We start from the raw sequence: 16,413 nt of genomic DNA, 5'->3' as shown, positions 1-16,413 counted from the left end.
TCACACCAATGGAAAAGCTAGCATTTGGAACATAATGAGGTCTTCAGATTGCACAGTGAAAATGTTTAATCCTGTATCTTGAAAGGTTTAAGACAATGCCATATATTTTATTCAGTCTTTCTAGAGAATTTAGTGCAGTGCTGAGTAAATAAAGCTCAATATATATTTGTTAGAAAGTACAGCTCTATGGTTTTGCACTGTTATGGCTCAGGGTCTGTCTGGTGAGATTAGTACCCACTCTGATGGCTCAGTTGGTAAATCCACCTGAAATGCAGGAGACCCTGGCTCAGGGTCGGGAAGATCCGCTGGAGAAGGGACAGGCTACCCACTCCAGTATTCTTAGGTTTCCCTGGTGGCTCAGCTGGTAAAGAATCCACCTGCAATGCAGGAGACCTGGGTTTGATCCCTGGGTTGGGAAGATCCTGTGGAGAAGGGAAAGGCTTCAGTATTTTAGCCTGGAGAATTCCATGGACTATATAGACACAACTGAGTGACTTTCACTTTTACTTTTCCATTGGGGCCCTGAATTATTAACTGAGTATCTTGACAAACTAGAATAGAATTACAAACTGGGGAAGGAAGTGGATTGTATTCTGTTAATCCATTTGATAATAATCCAGTTTATATCTCTATTATATATATGCATACATTATTCTTTCAGAATTCTATTATATACAAAAAAGTCAAAATGTTAGTTGCTCAGTTGTGTCTGGCTCTTTGCGACTGCATGGACTGTAGCCCGCCAGGCTCCTCGGTCCATGGAATTCTCGAGGCAAGAACACTGGAATGTGTTGCCTTACCCTTCTCCAGGAGATCTTCCCAACCCAGGGATGGAACCCGGGTCTCTTGCACTGCAGGTGGATTCTTCACTGTCTGAGCCATCTATGTATGGATAGCTCTGTATTTCGACATACATCAGTGACACAGTGATGCAGCCAAGGCTGTTGCATCACATTTTTTTTCTTCTTGGTCCCTGGTTTTGATTGTACATCTGTTCTGTGACAGAGATCAAAGAACTATTGCTAGGAACATCTTGGTGGAGTTATTGTCTCAATGTGAAATGAACCTAGATATCCTGACTTTCTTTTTACAGTTGAAACAACACCTTGATTATAAAAGATAATTTTTTGTTTTTAGTTTTCATGTATGTTATTTGTTGTCCAATATCATTGGCCAGAAAACCTAGCTCTCTTAGTTCCCTTGCAGATACGCCTTTAATGATCTCTTATTCTCTGAGCTAATAAGTCATACCTTGTGCTAGACCATTATTTCTTTACAAAATACATGTGATGTTTATCATCAACTACCTCTAAGAAGTCTACAAATGATTAGTGAAACAATGATTTCAAAGCTGTCTAGTATTCTCTGGGGGAAAAGTACCTTGCATGAAATTAGCATTAAATAGAAGAACGCATCCATATATAAATGAGAAATAATGATAATCCTTACATTTTGTGTACTCAAACTTTATTTAGAGTCATCAGACTATTTTTATAATATTCTTTGTCAACAGGGAAAGGATAATGAAATATAAATGTCTCTATATATGTGTGTATGTGTATTTTGAGGAGAAACTCTCTCTAAGGAGAATAATTGGGAGACACAGAGATTCTCGATGCCTTAATTTCAGTAGAGAGTACACACATGCAAACTGACACCAATTATAGGGTACACAGAATAACCATACATTGTTCAATAATCAAACGAGAAAAAAAGACTCAGAAAGGGAAAATTATTTTCACAAAGTCACACAAATAGATGGCCAGGAGAACATACTTTTCTCCCCTTCCAGATTAAATCAATAAATAATAAGCATGTGCCAAGCATCCTTTCTGAGAAATGTAGAGGTAAAGAACAGTTCCTCAGGAATATACAATTTAGTATGATTTCCAGCTCTTCATACATTTATATGGTATTAAATGTGTTAAGCAATTTGAAGAAAGGCATGAACCTTGGGGGGCGGTCTTTGTGATAAAAATACATCACTTTGACACATCCAGAGTGATGTGTTATGTATACACACACACACACACACATATGTATTCCTGCAGATGATACCACTTTAATGGTAGAAAGTGAAGAGAAACTGAAGAGCCTCTTGATGAGGGTGAAAGAGGAGAGTGAAAAAGTTGGCTTAAAACTCAACATTCAAAAAACTAAGTTCATGGCATCCAGTCCCATCACTTAATGGCAAATAGATGGGGAAACAGTGAAAGAAGTGACAGATATTTTTTTATTGGGCTCTAAAATCACTGTGGACAGTGATTGCAGCCATGAAATTAAAAGATAGTTATCCTTGGAAGAAAAGCTATGACAAACCTACACTGTGTATTAAAAGCAGCAATATCACTTTGCAGACAAAGTCTGTATAGTCAAAGCTATGGCGTTTCCAGTAGTCATGTACAGATGTGAGAGCTGGACCGTAAAGAAGGCTGAGCACCGAAGAATGAATGCTTTTGGACTGTGGTGCTGGAGAAGACTCTTGTAGAGTCCTTTGGACAGCAAGGAGATCAAGCCGGTCAATCCTAAAAGACATAAATTCAGCTTTATACATATGATTAAGGTTTGCCTGGCGGCTCAGCGGTGAAAGAACCTGCCTGCAAAGCAGGACATGCAGGTCTGCAGGTTTGATCCCTCAGTTGAGAAGATCCCCTGGAGAAGGAAATGGCACCCTGCTCCGGTATTCTTGCCTGGGAAATCCCATGGACAGAGGAGCCTGGCGGGCTACTGTCCATGGGGTCATAAAGAGTTGGACACAACATCAACTAAACCACCACCACAACACATGATTAAAATGAACATCAGCACAACTTTGTGCAATACACTTAAAGATTATTAGTTTTCACATATGGATATTCTCCTACGTCCATCCTTTCAGACAGACTTTAGAATAATTTTCTTGAGCACCAACACTCTTAAAAAAAGGATAATATGCATTTGTTAATATGATATTAACATTGATAATATGCAAATGTAATTAACTACAATTATCATATTGTTACTGTTTCATTTTAACTACAGAATTCAAATCAAGGTTAATTCTAAGATATTTCATAGAAACTTATAATCACAATTTACAATGATTTTAAAACTTCTATTATCTCTAAAATTACTAGAACTATACAAATGCCTACAATCAAATTGCCTCAGTTTTCTCATCTGTACTATAAAACAATAAAATAATCGATTAATTCTGAATCTAGCTGGTGATCAAAATAAAATTGGAGTTTTTCTTTCTGGCTTACTTCACTCTGTATAATGGGCTCCAGTTTCATCCACCTCATTAATGGAATACAGCAAGAGGATAACGATAACCCAGTATACGAGACAGCAGGAGAGACATGGATGTGTGGAGCAGTCTTTTGGACTCTGTGGGAGAGGGCGAGGGTGGGATAGTTTGGGAGAATGGATTGAAACATGTATATTATCATATGTAAAACGAATCTGACGTGGTTGGGGGCTCCTCACCTCAACACTCTGTGGATTCAAGAGGACGTTCCTCCTGTAAGTGTATAAATTAGCCTGGGATAGAACCTGCACGCTGAATTTACTAATTAAGAAATGAGAAACCAGAACTATAAAGGTGGCATAGAAATACAAGAAACCATTCTTAAGTAATCTTTTAAAACTTTGAACAGAGTTACAGATTTTACCATTCGTGATAAACTGTTATATGTAATTTAACCAGAACCAAAAGAAAATTAGTATTGTGTGAATTCTGAAGCACTTTCAACATGTTGTAGGAATAATGTGGACTTTCTTGAGTTTTACACATTCATAAGTAAATGGTCTGTATCTCGTGCCTTTGTTGGTTTTCTGTGAGCTGTAGTTTCTGGGAAGTGAGCAGCTCTCATTCCTGTAACTCTTGTAATCCAGTCATTCGTGTGCCTCCTTCACGAGGATTCACTGCGGCTGTGATGCTGTTATCCCTCTGATAGGAACTCTAAAGACTCGGTGTAAAGCCCCAAAGGTCTGTTACTTATTTTTATTTTATATTGTACTATATTTTATTTACAGTGTTGTGTTTGTTTCAGGTGTATAGCAAAGTGATACAGTCACATATATATATATATATATATATATATATATATATGAATTAACAAAAGCAGTTCCCGTCTTTTGATGGGGTGCTCATGGTTTATAACATATATGGCATTATATTGAGAGAGGGATAACTTAGGTATGACATTGGGTATTTTTTCTTTTTGCAGCCTGAGGCAGTTGTAAAATAACTTAACGTAGCTTTTTGCAACTGTGTATTCTATAGTATTTTTTCATTTGGTGAAATTTTAACTGTTAATGTTTTTGGTATTATGCTTTGTGCCATTTATTAAAAAAAAAAAAATTGGAGGTACTTCCTTGATGGTCCAATGGTTAAGACTTCACCTTCCAATGAAGCAGGTGCAAGTTTGATCCCTGGTCAGCTGAGATCCCACATGCCTTGTGGCCAAAAATCCAAAACATAAAACAGAAACAATATTGTAAAAAATTCAATAGAGGCTTTAAAAATGATTCGCATCAAAATTAATCTTTAAAATAATAAAATTGGAATCCTTTTAAGTTTTCTTATTTTTTATCTACTGTCGTTTTTCTGTTTCAGGACTCTATCCAGCACACATTACATCTAATCATCATATTTCCATGGGCTCCTCTCTTTTTTAGTAGTTTCTTAGGTCATTTTCTTCAAGACCTTTACAGTTTTGAGAAATGCCAAGTATTTTGTAGAATGTCCCTCTATTAGAGGTTACGTCACGATGTTTACTAATGTGTTATTCCAGATTAAACTGGGGTTATAAGCTGTGAAAATAAGACTGAAGATTTTCTAAAATAAGCATTTCTGTATTTATTTATAATTGTGTGGATCATACATGAGAGTTTTTCAAAACCTCTTCAGGATTCAATCACTGCTTAAGCTGTCTCTTCTCTCAGGTGTTATTTGCTCTGTTTAGTAACAATCAGACACCAGTTAAGGACTAAGATCTGAGAATCTCTTTTCTTCAGTTTTTGGATAACTCTTAGCTAATTTATTTCTTATTTCTTTTTATAGTTCCTCCTTTCTTTTCTTCTGAAACTCAAGTTACAGGTAAAATTGAGTTAATACGTTCTCCCGGTCTCTTAATGTTGGCATGTACATTACATGTGTCTGTTTTTCTCTCCTCCATCCTAAATTTCTCAGAACAATCTTTAGATTTACTAATTTCTCTTCACAGATGTGTAGAATTTATTCCTTACAATGAACTTTCAAGATTTCTTTTCCTTTTTCATGTTCAAATTTTTCTTGAGATATTTTTGCCTTATAAATTTGAAATGAATTTGTAATTTTGATTTTAAAAGCTTTGTCAAGTAATTCCATAAAATTAATATTATAATATAATTAATACAGTTTACAAAGAATCTGTGCTTGGAGCACTGAGGTTTTTGTTTGCTTTTCTTAACTTTAGAGTTCTTCCTGTGACTTTAGAATACATTTTATCTTGACTGGAGAAGGACAGCTTTTTCCCTTGGTCTGGCCTTTCTTGTCTAAGAAAGGTGCCTGTGATTGGCTTCACCTGGCACTCTTGACCCACCAATCTAGAACCAAGTTTGATAACAGCGCTTTAAGGTCTTCTCTGGGGACATGTTGGGGGAGCACACTTTATGCAACTAGAAGTAGTGAGCAGCTTGATTTGATTCCCAGTTTGGAGTCCACACCCGCTTTAGCTATTGTTTTCTATGTAGCCAGGTTTTTAGCCTTTCATTCAGATTCCACTCACATTCATGGGAGTCCTGGCCTCGCCCTTAGTTTCTCTTCCTGAATGGAGTACTGAACTATTATCTATTGCTGGATCACACATTACCACAAACTTGGCAGACTGAAACAAGATACACTTACTATCTAACAGTCCTGGGTCAGGAATGTGAAGACCGATTACCTGGGTCTGATGACAAGGGAGTCTCAAGGCTACACACTGGGTGTTGGCCAAGTAGCCTTTTGGCTGGGGAAGAAGACTTTAAAGTGCATTCAAAGCAACTACACTCCAGTTAAAATAATCTAAAATAAATAAATAGGTAAAATCAGTTTCTTCAGACTGCGTTAAAACAAAGGGGGAGCGTTAGGTTGTTTGCAGAGTTCATTCCCCCGCAGCTGCATCACTGAGGACCCTAGCTTCTTGCTGGCTCTTGGTTGGAAGCCACTCTTAGGTCCTTGAAGCTGCCCTCAGCTGTTTGCCACAAGGATTTCCCCCACATGGCCGGTTATTTCATCAAGCTTGCAGGGAGGGTCTATGCTCTCAAGAAGGACCTTCTACTTCTTTTAAGAGTTTTCCACTGATACCCTTAAAGTCATACACACAGAGAATAATCTCCCTTTTGATTAATTCAACATCACCGGATTTGGGACCTTAACTACATTTTAAAAATCTGTTTACCTTTGCCATTTATGGGGTTGCCTTGTGGCTCAGCTGGTAAAGAACCTGCCTGCAATGCAGGAGACCTGGGTTCTATCCCTGGGTTTGAAAGATCCCCTGGAGAAGGGAAAGGCTACCCACTCCTGTATTCTGGCCTGGAGAATTCCCTGGACTGTACAGTCTATGGGGTCACAAAAAGCTGGACACGACTGAGCAACTTTCACTTTCACTTTCTTAGCCATATTATAGGGACCAGAAGCAAGTCAAGGTCCCACCCACACACAAAGGGAAAGAATTACAGACAGCATGATGTCAGGAGGTGAGAATCATGGATCACGCTGGAGTCTATTTACAAGCACCTTCAGCTCCCAAACCACCACTGATGTCCAGTACCAGAAGACACAACTCTTGCCCCCAGCTTGGCTCTCTGCTTTGCATTTCTGTTCTTTCCCTAGCTCAGGAAGATGTTCACCTTGTTCCTTACTTCCTCTATGTATATCAAGTATTTTATCCTTTTATATTCTATCAGGTATAAGTTTTTGTTCGTAACAGAGAGGTTTTGCGAAAGCATAAATATACAAAGCCAACTTACCCCATCAAAAATGTCTACGTTATTAGGGTTAGGACAGGTTTTTGAAACCTTGGTGTGTTTTAATGGTAAAGAAGTATTTAACTAAATGGCTTGGGGAAGATGGTTAAAGAAGAGGATTATTTTTAGTGTGAAAGGATAGGGAATTGGTCAATACAACTGGGGGCATTTAAAACTTTGCCATCACATTTTAAAAACAATTTTAAAAGTAGTCTATATCTGCAATTTCTAATTATACTCTGGAAGGACCCACACAATCTTCATATCTTCACACTATAGAAATAGCACTGTCAATGACTAGGGTTTCCCCGACCTGGCTTTGTAAGGGATGCTTCATCAGACAATTTATTACACTATGGTTCTTTATGACACAAAAGTAAGGGAGGCAGTGAATGAAAAATAAGGCAAGAAAAGAGATACTCAGAACAGGATTCCAACCATAAAATAAAATACACACTATAATGTAATGATCTGAACACTAGGGGCAAAGTCCTTAGTGTATCTTGTTTTTCACTGATACACAAACCCTCTTTCTTTGCAGACCTTGGGAGAGTTACACTTAGGGCTGACGCTTATGAACAAAAATATACTTAATAGTTTCACCTGAGAGTTAAAGTCTGACCTGAGAAAGTGACAATTTAAACACCATGATTCTAAGATAACCATATGAAATTAGGGTCACAAAATATTGCTTATATCAATCTGCCAGGGCGAGTCCCTTATTTCTTTTCTGAAAATAATTGGTTCTTTATATTAAAAGGCAGAGGATATAATCCTTAAAAAAATGTTGATTCTGGTGTTCTTAAATGTCCTCAATAAATGCAAGTTGACTAGGCAGATAAGTTAATGTTTCCTTTGGGAAGCTCACAGACCATGGTACCAGGGGGATATATTTTAGACATATTCAGAATGGCTGTAAAAATTAATTCCTGCAAGATGAATGCAGAAGAAAGCTGCTGTGGCACTGGCTTAGCTTTGCTGTCATGTAGTACCACCTGATACTCTCTTAAATCTTGGTTGGTATAACTGACAGAGACTCAATACAGGGCTCCATAGGAATACAGAATAGCAAACTTCCCAGTTCTGAAAGGCCAAAGGTCTTAAAAGAGATATTCTATCTCCATACATTTTCCACAACTAACTTTGAATGGAGTTTATCATGAAGTGTTAGAAATTATTTTAAGAGATTTTAACTGACTGGTATAGATTAGAGAGGGCTTCCCTGGTGGCTCAGTAGTAAAGAACCCATCTGCCAATGCAGGAGCTGTGGGTTCTATCCCTGGGTCAGGAGGATCCCCTGGAGAAGGAAAGGGCAACCCACTCCAGTATTCTTGCCTGGGGAATCCTATGGACAGAGTTCATGGGATCGCAAAAGAGTCAGATATAACTGAATGACTAAAACAACAATAAACATAGATGAGAAAGCAAAGTTTTATTGAAGGCATTTTCTAATCACGAAGATAAATATTGCTTTAGAAAGACATAGAATAAACAATAAATAAATAAGGACATACAGAATAAATTACACGATGTCTATCTGTTGCTGCTGCTGCTGCTAAGTCGCCTCAGTTGTCTGACTCTGTGCGACCCCATAGACGGCAGCCCACCAGGCTCCCCAGTCCCTGGGATTCTCCAGACAAGAACCCTGGAGTGGGTTTCCATTGCCTTCTCCGATGATGTCTATCATGTAACCAAAATTACTAAAAGTATAAGCTTTTGACTTGCCCTTATATCAGATATGCCTTTAGACAACTTAAAGATTAATTTTTTTATGAGACTAGAAGTTCCCCATCACTTCCACAGTTCTAGAAATCTTTGTTCCTCCAATCATTCTTTGTTACAATTTGACCCACAGATCAGCATTTTTAAAAGAAGCCTATAATGCATAATAAAAGAGAATTAAGATGAAAACTGAATGTATTAAGCTTATAAAAAATGAAAAAAAGGTATGTATTTTAAAAATGGGATATGACACTAAATAGAGTATATAGTTAAACCTGAAAGCAGGAAGCAGATGTTTGCAAGAAAATAGGAGATGATGAGAAAGGAAAAAGGAAAGAGCCAAAAGGAGAAGGTGAAGATGCGATAGTGTGCCTGTTTTTATCATATGGACTCCACATGATCTTCATTCTGTTTGCCCTCAGGTTTAGTGTTTTTACAACAAGTCAGAGTTCATAGGAAATAGGAATTAATCAAAATAATGGCCACAGTTTCAAAGTAGATACACAGAAAATTAAGCCTCTCTCATCACTAGGTATGTTTGTAATGTGATTGTCTATTAGCAGCTGTTTTGGGATAAAAGAGATGCAGCAAGACAGACTGGGTTTACGTGTTTCTTGAATTCCAAGATTTCCCCAAATGTCCAGGCTGCCTTTATGTATTTCAACATTTTCTATGACCAAGTCTTAAAACTGCACTATGAGATAGTCTGAATAGTGATTCAGGGCATGATCTTTGATTCAGAATTCAATTCCCAGTTTTGTCAGTTTCCCTTGGTGAGCTTGCATGTTTGACTCCCCAGTGTTCTACTACTCTACCTTCCACAGGGAAAATGATATTATCTACCTCCAGGATTTTTATGAGCATTACATGAGATCAGTCTTATTAACTTAGCATTGTGCCTGAAATTACACTTTAGAAACTCAAGGAGAAACCATAATAATCATTATTATTATTAATATTATGGAGCGCAGGATCAAATTAGGCCTAAAGAGTTTTATGTACCTTCAGACTTTCTGAGTTCCTCAGAGCTCTAAAATAGATAGTCACATTTCTTAGGAACTCAACAGAGCTCAAGCATCTAATTGCGAAGTCAGTGATGTTTTCACTCATATGATACCCCACTATGATATATTCAGATAATTGGGACAGTTAGCAAGGGAGTGTTGGAATGTACAGCCATTATATTTCTCCCCATGATTAAACTTATTCCCATTCTTTTATAGTCTATATTATATCGCCTACCTTACAAGGACAAATAAAACTGTACCATTCATAACTGATTAAAATTCCATAGTTCATGGTTAATAATCACCAGGCTAAGCTAGCATCTCTCATAAGTTATTTTTTTAATATCCCAATAAAATCATATGGACCCAACTGGTTGAAGAATCATGAACATTAAAAAAAAATTAACAACTGAGTATACTGATACACTTGGTCTACTGAAATAATGAGAGAATTTTAATATCATACTTCAGGGCGGCTGGAACTTCCTCACTACAGATATGCTATTCAACATTCTATAAACTAAAGCTAATGAGCAGAATTTCATGTGAATCTGGATGGGAACTTGGAAAATGGATTAAATATGAGAAATATGCATTCATCCTTCAAGAGAAGTAGCAAATGCTTTCATCATTTACTTTATCCAGCCATTCAGTGAATAACATTAAGTGTTAAATGCCGGTAGATCCTTAAAAAGGAGAGAAAGAGACTCACCAACTTTTTTTTGAATAATTTCAAGCTCCAAAAATGCAATTCAAGTACGTATACAATGACTGACTTAACATATTTTAAGTTATGGGATGTCCTTCGTGTGCATCCCACGAGATGTGAGAAACTCAATAATCATTATATAAAGAGTGTGGTAGGCAATAGATAAAACAAAGAAACAATAAACATGGATATATCCCCACATACTAGAGCAACACATTTTCTTTCCAAAAGTCTAACAAAAATGTTACTTGATGGTCAGTTTACATGACTTTATTAAGCAAAGGATTGTGATACAAATTCTTAAAAATTTTTCATAAAATTGAGTATTTTTGCTTAATTTCTAGTACTTTTTTAACCAATAATTTACAAATGCATTATCCAAAAAGTAGCTTGCGACTGCTTGAACGATTACTTAAAGCTTGACAGCTGAGAGAGGGGAGCTTTTAAGGTAAATGCTTAAATTCTCTTATGTCAGATTGATATCCGTGTTTACATTTTAGGTTTTTCTAATGAAATTAAATGGAAAATGATTATAGAGGTCAGTGATCTCTTTTGGTCAGGTACAAAGACTGAAAAAATATCCCCTGTGTTTTCACAATATTCCAAATTTCTAATCTGCAAAGAAGGTAAACACATTCTTTTTTGAAATCCACGTTTAGAAGTCTATCAATGAACTTTGGACTCAGGTACTTAAACATAGAAACATAAATAAAATGCTAATAGCAATGTATGTTAGTTTTTTTCCCCCTCCTTTTTAATGTTAAATAATACTATGCACAATAAAACATAATTTCCGTTTTCTTTTCTAAGGGCACAAAGTCCCAACCTATTTCTGAAATTCGGTTTGGAGCAAGCAAAGAACAGCTTGACTTGGCATTTTTAAAAATTCCCGTTGTTTGGTGTTGAAACGTATAACGTTTATGTGCAGCGGCGGCATCTTAGCTTCTGCAGCTTACACCCCGCATGACTTTTAGCTTTTCTGAAAGCTACGTCGTATATATGCACATTGAATACATAGCCAATCATGCTCAGAGGAAAAGAGAACAACTATTAGACTTTCCTGGTTCCCGGGAGGACAGCACTCTAAGAGCAGACTCTAAAAGGTACTTGGCCTCGGCCTGGGGAAGAGGGGCGGGAAGGTGAGATACCACAGCAGGCCTGGGTATGCAAAGCTGCTTCCTGGCTTTCTGGCCTGGACGCCAACTCGGCAAAGATCTGCTGCTGGATACATAGATCAGTCAAGATAAAGTCGCCACAGACTCAACCAAGCAAAGCATAAATGGCTCTTTTCAGCACGAGTCTGTGAGCAGGGATGTTCCTGAGCCCAGCAACCCCATTTCCTTTCTCCAAGATTCCCAAATTCGCCTTTTCTAAACCCTTTCTGACTTGCAAGGCAGGTGGCTGATCACCTGAGCACCGCCCCGCTCCTTTCCTTCACTGATCTCCTTCACTTCCCAGCCCAAGTTAAACTTTTTCGTGGGGTCGGAAAGAAGGAGGCAGACTAGCAGGCGGGGAAGTTAGGGCAGGCGCGCTCCCACCGCACCGCGCAGATTCGAGCGGCGCTGGTGTGACGGAAAAAGGCGGGCACGGGGGCCAGTCGGGAGGTGGCAACGCGGGCACAGGGCACGCCTCGCAGGGGCACGGGGGCGGGGCCACGTGCCAGTCCCAGGGTGCGCAGCTCCAGCAGCCGAGGCTTGCGCGCCCCAGCCGCCCGCCCGCGAGCATCCCGCCGCTGGGACTCTGCGCCTCGCTCAGCCCGCGAGCGCGCGGCACGAAGGCGCGTCGGCATCCATGCCCCGGCCGCGGGAGCAGGAGGCGCTCGCAGCCCCAGGCGCGTGAGGCGAGGCTGAGCGCGTGGCGGCCCGCGTCGCTGCCTGCGGAGCCCGGCGCGGGAGCTGAGGGGCGCACTCCGGCTCGGCGCGCGGCGCGCGGGGCGGGGCGCGGCTGCTGGGGGGGCCCGGCCGCCTGCGGGGAGCCGCGGAGGAGCAGGCGCGCTGCGCACCCGAGCGAGGGCCCGGGGAAAGCTTTGCCATCAATTCGAGTCCCGAAAGTCCGTCCTACGCGAACACGCTAACTCTGCAGCCTCCCTCACGACCCAAAGCCACCGAAGGCGGCGACACCTGATCCGGCACACAAACACGGGTCCCTTCTGTCCCCAGATACGATTACGCGGCGGAGACACACTCAAACTCACGCGCAGCAGCCGAGAGCCGAGGTGAGCGGAGGGACCACGCGGCTCAGCGGGCGGAAGGGGGGCGGGTAGGCAAGGGGAGCGCGGCGCTGTTTGATCCGGAGGTGAGTGCTGGGCGAATGGCTGCGATCCCGGGGTGGCGGGGAGGGAAGCGAAAGTGCAGTTGCGTTTGGGCTGAGGGAGTTAAGGGCTGGGGGTGGGTGGGAGTTAAGACCGTGAGCTGGGGCGCAGGGGTGTGAAGGAGATCTTTGCAAGCTGCCCCAGTCGCGCCTGTGCGCCCTTGCCTCCCATATGGCTCTCGAGTGAGGGGCCTCTCGAGTTCGCGCGTGCAGGCTGAGGGCACAGCCCGGCGCGGATCTGGCCAAGGACTTTGCACTTGACCCTGCAGGGATGGGCACCGCGGAACCCCAAGGCCATAGCCCGCTGCCAGCCAGGGATGGGGGCCCGGGAGGTGCTTCTTCGAAAACTCTCCAGCTCTCCTCCACTTCGTCCTCTCCTCGAGGGGGAACTGGAGCTGGGTGCGTGGGGAGTAGGGCGTGGCTGGGGGCTGCACACGCACCGACACAGGGGCCTTTCAGTGCCCGCCAGCCGGTGCGACCCTGGCGAGTGCACAGTAGTGGCAGGGTCTCCGCGCGGAGGCGGGGACCGTGTGGCGTGCCCTTGCTCTGGGGACGCGGGTGCGGGTGAGAGAGGAGAAGGACGCGCTGCAGGAAGTAGGGCGCCTTCCGTGGAGCGGAGGCGCGGCGAGGGGGCCTGCGATGTGCGGCGCGGAGCGGGACCGGGCCAGCCGCGCAGGGGGCGCCAGATGAGGCCGTGCGACCCGGCGGGAGGACGGTCCCGGCTGGCGAGGGCTTTACTCAGTCTGTGTGTGTAAATTCACTGCTTTAGCTGAGGGGTTTTGAAGCTGAGTACCGGAACGTGCCACTCTGCAGCACTTCCTTAAGAAAGGACCACCTCTGTATCTGCACCGCGGGTTCCCATCACCTTAAAGCAACTCTGGGGGCGAGGAGGGAAGAAAGTGAGAGAACTTCTCAAAGTCTGCGGACTGACTCAGTCGGCTGGGTTGTGTTAAAGAGGGCGTATCACAACAGTGAGGAGTGGGTAGCGTTTTCATTTTCAACCAAGAGTCACCTCTGTTATGAATCAGTGTCAGTGATAAGGCAGCCTTTTATTTCAGGTGGCTTCTATCCAGAAAAGGTAGGAAAAAAACGCTACTCCAAACCTTCCGTTTCCCTCAGGCTGTCATCTTGTATAATGAGTTTTTCAAGATTAATGACATGAAGATGTGGTAGTTTGGTTAGATGCCAAGTGTGCTGTTGTTTCTATATCTGATAATTTCGTGTTCAGAGAAAAACGTCTCCACTCAGAATTGGTGTAATTGGTGTGCTTTATTTCCACTTATTCCCAGAAAAAAAAAAAAAGGCCACTTGAAGAAAGGAGGGAAAGTGCTTTTTAAATGGTATTTAAATAGTATTAGAAGTAATCACATTTTATTCCCTGGAGATTTTTAAATTAATTGTAGCGTCATGCACATCAATATTGTATAGTGAGGGAATCCGCACTTTGCATTCATTGAATCCAATCATAAATCAGTCTATGTTTTTTTCTGTCTCAGAGAAACAGTGGACTAGTTTTCTCCTATAGAAACTTATCTCCAGGCAGTTTGAGGTTTGCTTTTGGAATGTCTCTGTTCAACTATTCTAGATAATTCCAGAAAAAAACACTGGAGTATTATTTGTTTTGCCTGCCACCCACAAGGTAAAATTGTGTTTTGTGATTTACTGCTATCAGTTCAGTTCAGTTCAGTTGCTCAGTCTGTTTAAAAACTACAGTGAAGCATAATGCCCTGACATTTAGTAATAGCTTGATAGTATATTAGTAGCTTGGGTGTAATTGAGTAAAAACTGTACTTGTGACTTTCTCTTAGTGATACTACTGTAGATAATACTACTGCAGAGATCAAACTCTTATATCTAAACTTTCCAGAACTTTATGCTTATGGTGTTAATGCCTGGTGCACATATTAGAATAAGTAAACCAATGCAGTAAATGAAAATACTTCTAACATAATTTGTCTTTTGTAAAGTCTTTTTTGGATGTGAAGAGTTTGATAGTTCACATTTGATTTAAATTATTTAAATCATTTCATGGTATCTTATAAATAACCATCAGCTTAATTACTATGTAAATATTGATGGCCAAGGAAAAAAATAACCACACTCTCAATTCTTAGACTCCTTTTCAAGGTTATTATGTACCTGTTTATCAGATAATATTGACTTGATGCTGTTTAATTCACATTAAGTTTCCAAAGTACACCAAGAGTAAGACACTTTGGATTGTTTTTGCAATATGTAATGAAACCACATTTATTTGACACAATCTGGGTTGTTGCATATTTACATAAGCACATTTTCTAAATAGCTGACCGCTCACACCATTCATTACTGAAACTTTAAAAATTTAGCTATTAAAACAAGCAATGTCTAAATGTTCCCCTTAGTTGGTCCTAGGATGTAAGCTAAATTTTTTGTTGGATTATCTTTTTGAACATGAATTCATAAAGAATTGAATAGTGCTATTTCTTGAGGTGTATAGAGTTGTTTTTGTTTATGGTAAATGGTCTCAGCCTGCCCAGTTGAAATACTAGAATGGAGACATAAGTACTATTCTCTTTCTCTCTTTTTTTTTTGGTGGTTTTTCTGGGTCCTCTTTCTGTTATCAGCTATCGTTTTCTATTGCTGTCAGACTGCAAGCGGGCCCTACTGCTGTATTATCTGTTATCTTTTTTGCTTCTGCAATGATGTGGGCTGTTGCTCTGGTATAAAGCCTGTGTAATTTGTGACAGATACATGCTGTTCTCATCCTTTGTTTCCGGGCTGTATAGTGAGCTCAGTTGCTGAGGCTCCTAGACGGGTAGCTTCTATATAAGTGGTTTTAAAGTGTTTTTAAAACACTTAGAAAATTTGTATATGAGATCTTTAGAAGGGTGTCTTAATTTCAGACTTTCAGTCTTCTGGAAGATCTTTGCTTTTCTGAAATCGAAGCAACCCTTTAATAAAAGAGTTTACTTTTCTGATGGCAGCCCCAGGTTATCTTTGTGTAAGGATACATATATGATGATATTTTACATCCTACTTCCTGCCACTGAAATTGACTAGCTGTTCACAATGTTGACAATATTTCTCTTCTCTGAAAGCCAGGAATAGTGTGATTTGATAATCCTGTTTCCCATACTTGAAGCTTGGTGAATCATTTCAATACTGTTTTGCATACCCATGTTTGGAGGGGCTACGTAATCAAATGAATTTGAATAAAGTTGTTTTAGTTAGTCTTGAAAACAGTGGTAATCATATCTTCCTGATCCAAAGCATTTTACAGACATCCTTCTTTTTTTCAATAAATACTTATTACTTTCAATAAATGCTTATTAAATACATACTATGCATTGGGCACTGTGGTCTCATACACTGGGGATATGCAGACATGAAGACCATGGGAGGACTCTGGGTTTAAGAGGATTAGATAGACAGAAAGCAAGTTAGTTTCAATATAGTTCTAATATAGTGCTGTATGTTCTGAGAGTGCTGTGATAGAGATATCCAGCATGCCCTAAATAGGCATTTGGACGTGGCCAGTTCTACATGGGGACGGAACACTAGGCTTCATAGGGAAGGTAACAGCAGAGGTTAACCAGACAAGGTAATCAGAAGGTAACCAGTTAAGGGCAAGACCATGGAAGACTGTTTGTCATCCTAAGATGCATAGACCATTTTCTCTTCAATGTTGTTTTAAACTAAAGAGTGATG

The 16,413-nt window shown here is 40.6% G+C and overlaps 1 protein-coding gene across 1 annotated transcript in view; it reads left to right on the top strand.

The window, feature by feature from the left end:
• The first annotated feature begins 12,169 nt into the window (after nucleotides 1–12,169).
• Nucleotides 12,170–16,413, top strand: part of UGT8 (UDP glycosyltransferase 8) — a 101,893-nt gene continuing 97,649 nt past the window's right edge. The window contains exon 1 of the mRNA XM_055434527.2: nucleotides 12,170–12,628. The gene's annotated coding sequence lies outside the window, so the exon portion shown is untranslated. The remainder of the gene's footprint in view (nucleotides 12,629–16,413) is intronic.

Source organism: Moschus berezovskii, chromosome 5 (assembly GCF_049115385.1).
Source record: "Moschus berezovskii isolate FMDL1 chromosome 5, NW_MosBer_1.0, whole genome shotgun sequence".
NCBI classification, from domain to species: domain Eukaryota; kingdom Metazoa; phylum Chordata; class Mammalia; order Artiodactyla; family Moschidae; genus Moschus; species Moschus berezovskii.
This window is presented reverse-complemented; position numbering and strand designations above follow the sequence as displayed.